This window comes from Apium graveolens, chromosome 9 (genome assembly GCF_009905375.1).
Source record: "Apium graveolens cultivar Ventura chromosome 9, ASM990537v1, whole genome shotgun sequence".
NCBI lineage: Eukaryota > Viridiplantae > Streptophyta > Magnoliopsida > Apiales > Apiaceae > Apium > Apium graveolens.
The window spans coordinates 179,316,772-179,322,985 of record NC_133655.1 but is presented as its reverse complement, the minus strand read 5'-3'; positions in this window follow the sequence as shown (position 1 = coordinate 179,322,985).

Sequence of the window (6,214 nt, the reverse complement as noted above, 5' to 3'; positions counted from 1 at the left end):
ATATTTTTTTCAAATGACTAAAATTGATATATCTTAACATCCGTTCGATTGGATCGTCGAAAAAATCATTTAAAACTTGAACTTGTAAATCAGGAACGAGTCTCGTTGTCGGGACTAGTACTTTTACTAGATTTTTCTAATCCTGTCATACAAGATGAATTTCAAATTTTTTAATAAATTTTTCACATGACTAAAATTGATATCTTAACATCCGTACGGTTGGATCGTCAAAAAAATCATTTTAAAAATTAATCTTGTAAATAAGGAACGAGTCTCGTTGTTGGGCATTGTACTTTTACTAGATTTTTTTAATCCTGACATGCAAAATGAATTTCAAATATTTTAATATTTTTTTCAAATGACTAAAATTGATATATCTTAACATCCGTTCGATTGGATAGTTGAAAAAATCATTTAAAACTTGAACTTGTAAATCAGGAACGAGTCTCGTTGTCGGGACTAGTACTTTTACTAGATTTTTCTAATCCTGTCATGCAAGATGAATTTCAAATTTTAAAAAAAAAATCATATGACTAAAATTGGTATATCTTAACATCCGTACAGTTGGATCGTTGAAAAAAATCATTTTTAAAATTAATCTTGTAAATCAGGAACGCGTCTCGTGTCGAGAGTTGTACTTTTACAAGATTTGTCTAATCCTGACATGCAAGGTGAATTTCAAATTTTTGAATAATTTTTTCATATGACTACAATTTATATATCTTAACATCCGTATGGTTGGATCGTCGAAAAAATCATTACAAAAATTAGTCATGTAAATAAGGAACGAGTCTCGTTTTCGGGAGTGGTACTTTTACTAGATTTTTCTAATCCTGACATGCAACATGAATTTTAAATTTTTTAATAATTTTTTAATATGACTAAAATTTATTTATCTTAACATCCGTACGGTCGGATCATCGAAAAAACATTTTAAAAAATAATCTTGTAAATGGGGAACGAGTTTCGTTGTCGGGAGGGGTACTTTTACTAAACTTTTCTAATCCTAATCGGCAAGATGAATTTCAAAATTTTTAATAATTTTTTCATATAACTAAAATTGATATATCTTGAAATCCGTATGGTTTGATCGTCGAAAAAATCATTTTAAAAATTAATCTTGTAAATGGGGAACTAGTCTCGTTATCGGGAGGGGTATTTTTACAAGATTTTTTTAATCCTGACATGCAAGATGAATTTCAAATTTTTAAATATTTTTTTCGTATGACTAAATTTGATATATCCTAACATCCGTACGGTTGGATCATCGAAAAAATCATTTTAAAAAATTAATCTTGTAAATGGGGAACGAGACTCGTTTTCGGGAGTGGTACTTTTACTAGATTTTTCTAATCCTCTCATGCAAGATGAATTTCAAATTTTTTTAATAAGTTTTTCATATGAATAAAATTGATATATATATAGACATTCGTACGGTTGGATTGTTGAAAAAATAATTTTAAAAATTATTCTTATAAATCAGGAATGAGTCTCGTTGTCGGGAGTGATACTTTTACTAGAGTTTTCTAATCCTGACATGCAAGATGAATTTCAATTTTTTTAATAATTTTTTCACATGACTAAAGTTGATATATCTTAACATCCGTATGGTTGGATCGTCAAAAAAATCATTTTAAAAATTATTCTTGTAAATCAGGACCGAGTCTCGTTGTTGGGAGTGGTACTTTTACTAGATTTTTTTAATACTGACATGCAAAATGAATTTAAAATATTTTAATAATTTTTTCATATGACTAAAATTGATATATCTTAACATCCGTTTGATTGGATCGTCGAAAAAATCATTTAAAACTTTAACTTGTAAATCAGGAACGAGTCTCGTTGTCGGGACTGGTAATTTTACTAGATTTTTCTAATCGTGTCATGCAAGATGAATTTCAAATTTTAAAAAAAAAATCATATGAATAAAATTGATATATCTTAACATCCGTCTGGTTGGATCATAAAAAATATCATTTAAAAAATTTATCTTGTAAATCAGGAACGAGTCTCGTTGTCGGAAGTGGTACTTTTACTAGATTTTTCTAATCCTAATCGGCAAGATGAATTTCAAATATTTTAATAATTTTTTCATATGACTAAAATTGATATATCTTGACATCCGTACGGTTTGATCGTCGAAAAAATCATTTTAAAAATTAATCTTGTAAATGAGGAACTAGTCTCGTTGTCGGGAGGGGTACTTTTAACAAGATTTTTCTAATACTGACATGCCAGATGAATTTCAAATTTTTTAATATTTTTTTTGTATGACTAAATTTGATATATCTTAACATCCGTATGGTTGGATCGTCAAAAAAATCATTTTAAAAATTAATCTTGTAAATCAGGAACGAGTCTCGTTGTTGGGACTAGTACTTTTACTAGATTTTTCTAATCGTGTCATGCAAGATGAATTTCATATTTAATAAAAAAATTCATATGAATAAAATTGATATATCTTAACATCCGTCTGGTTGGATCATCGAAAATATCATTTTAAAAATGTATCTTGTAAATCAGGAACGAGTCTCGTTCTCGGAAGTGGTACTTTTACTAGATTTTTCTAGTCCTCACATGCAAGATGAATTTCAAGTTTTTTAATAATTTTTTCATATGACTAAAATTGATATATCTAAACATCCGTACGGTCGGATCGTCAAAAAAATCATTATAAAAATTAATCTTGTAAATCAGGAACGAGTCTCGTTGTCGGGAGTGATACTTTTACTAGATTTTTCTAATCATAACATGCCACATGAATTTTGAATTTTTTAATAGTTTTTTAATATGACTAAAATTGATTAAACTTAACATCCGTACGGTCGGATCATCGAAAAAAGATTTTAAAAATTAATCTTGTAAATGGGGAACGAGTCTAGTTATCGGGAGGGGTACTTTTACTAAATTTTTCTAATCCTAATCGGCAAGATGAATTTCAAATTTTTTAATAATTTTTTCATATGACTAAAATTGATATATCTTAACATCCGTACGGTTGGATCGTCGAAAATACATTTTAAAAATTAAACTTGTAAATGGGGAACACGTCTCGTTGTCGGGATGGGTACTTTTACTAAAATTTTCTAATCCTGACATGCAAGATGAATTTCAATTTTTTTAATAATTTTTTCATATTACTAAAATTAAAATATCTTGACATCTGAACGGTTTGATCGTCGAAAAAATCATTTTAAAAATTAATCTTGTAAATGGGGAACTAGTCTCGTTGTCGGGAGGGGTACTTTTACTAGATTTTTCTAATCCTGACATGCAAGATGAATTTCAAATTTTTTAATAATTTTTTCATATGACTAAAATTGATATATCTTAACATCCGTACGGTTGGATCGTCGAAAAAATCATTTTAAAAAATTAATCTTGTAAATGGGGAACGAGACTCGTTGTCGGGAGTGGTACTTTTACTAGATTTTTCTAATCCTCACATGAAAGATTAATTTCAAATTTTTTTAATAAGTTTTTCATATGAATAAAATTGATATATATATATAGACATTCGTACGGTTGGATTGTTGAAAAAATCATTTTAAAAATTATTCTTATAATTCAGGAATGAGTCTCGTTGTCGGGAGTGGTACTTTTACTAGTTTTTTTAATACTGACATGCAAAATGAATTTAAAATATTTCAATAATTTTTTCATATATCTAAAATTGATATATCTTAACATCCATTTGATTGGATCATCGAAAAAATCATTTAAAACTTTAACTTGTAAATCAGGAACGAGTCTCGTTGTCGGGACTAGTACTTTTACTAGATTTTTCTAATCGTGTCATGCAAGATGAATTTCAAATTTAAAAAAAAAATCATATGAATAAAATTGATATATCTTAACATCCGTCCGGTTGGATCATCGAAAATATAATTTAAAAAATTTATCTTGTAAATCAGGAACGAGTCTCGTTGTCGGAAGTGGTACTTTTACTAGATTTTTCTAATCCTCACATGCAAGATGAATTTCAAGTTTTTTAATAATTTTTTCATATGACTAAAATTGATATATCTAAACATCCGTACGGTTGGATCGTCGAAAAAATCATTATAAAAATTAATCTTGTAAATCAGGAACGAGTCTCGTTGTCGGGAATGATACTTTTACTAGATTTTTCTAATCCTAACATGCAACATGAATTTTAAATTTTTTAGTAGTTTTTTAATATGACTAAAATTGATTAAACTTAACATCCGTACGGTCGGATCATCGAAAAAAGATTTTAAAAATTAATCTTGTAAATGGGGAACGAGTCTAGTTGTAGGGAGGAGTACTTTTACTAAATTTTTCTAATCCTAATCGGCAAGATGATTTCAAATTTTTTAATAATTTTTTCATATGACTAAAATTGATATATCTTAACATCCGTGCGGTCGGATCTTCGAAAATACATTTTAAAAATTAATCTTGTAAATGGGGAACACGTCTCGTTGTCGGGAGGTGTACTTTTACTAAATTTTTCTAATCCTAACATGCAAGATGAATTTCAATTTTTTTAATAATTTTTTCAAATGACTAAAATTGATATATCTTAACATCCGTTCGATTGGATCCTCGAAAAAATCATTTAAAACTTGAACTTGTAAATCAGGAACGAGTCTCGTTGTCGGGACTAGTACTTTTAATAGATTTTTCTAATCTTGTCTTGCAAGATGAATTTCAAATTTAAAAAAAAAATCATATGACTAAAATTGATATATCTTAACATCCGTCCAGTTGGATCATCGAAAAAATCATTTTAAAAATTTATCTTGTAAATCCGGAACGAGTCTCGTTGTTGGGGGTGGTACTTTTACTAGATTTTTCTAATCCTGACATGCAAGATGAATTTCAAATTATTTAATAATTTTTTCACTTGACTAAAATTGGTATATCTTAACATTCGTACGGTTGGATCGTTGGAAAAAATCATTTTTAAAATTAATCTTGTAAATCAGGAACGCGTCTCGTTGTCGAGAGTTGTACTTTTACTAGATTTGTCTAATCCTGACATGCAAGGTGAATTTCAAATTTTTGAATAATTTTTTCATATGACTACAATTTATATATCTTAACATCCGTACGGTTGGATCGTCGAAAAAATCATTATAAAAATTAATCATGTAAATCAGGAACGAGTCTCGTTTTCGGGAGTGGTACTTTTACTAGATTTTTCTAATCCTGACATGCAACATGAATTTTAAATTTTTTAATAATTTTTTAATATGACTAAAATTTATTTATCTTCACATCTGTATGGTCGGATCATCGAAAAAATATTTTAAAAAATAATCTTGTAAATGAGGAACGAGTCTCGTTGTCGGGAGGGGTACTTTTACTAAATTTTTCTAATTCTAATCGGAAAGATGAATTTCAAATTTTTTAATAATTATTTCATATGACTAAAATTGATATATCTAGACATCCGTATGGTTTGATCGTCGAAAAAATCATTTTAAAAATTAATCTTGTAAGTGGGGAACTAGTCTCGTTGTCGGGAGGGGTACTTTTACAAGATTTTTCTAATCCTGACATGCAAGATGAATTTCAAATTTTTTAATATTTTTTTCGTATGACTAAATTTGATATATCTTAACATCCGTACGGTTGGATCGTCGAGAAAATCATTTTAAAAAATTAATCTAGTAAATGGGGAACGAGACTCGTTGTCGGGAGTGGTACTTTTACTAGATTTTTCTAATCTTCTCATGCAAGATGAATTTCAAATTTTTTAATAAGTTTTTCATATGAATAAAATTGATATATATATAGACATTCGTACGGTTGGATTGTTGAAAAAATCATTTTAAAAATTATTCTTATAAATCAGGAATGAGTTTCGTTGTCGGGAGTGATACTTTTACTAGATTTTTCTAATCCTGATATGCAAGATGAATTTCAAATTTTTTAATAATTTTTTCACATGACTAAAATTGATATATCTTAACATCCGTATGGTTGGATCGTCAAAAAAATCATTTTAAAAATTAATCTTGTAAATTAGGAACGAGTCTCGTTGTTTGGACTAGTACTTTTACTAGATTTCTCTAATCGTGTCATGCAAGATGAATTTCAAATTTTTTTAAAAAAATTCATATGAATAAAATTGATATATCTTAACATCCGTCCGGTTGGATCATCAAAAATTTCATTGTTGGGGACTAGTGTTCAAATACAAAGAAGATGGGGAAAGAACCTGGTCTCTTTACAGAATTCTGAA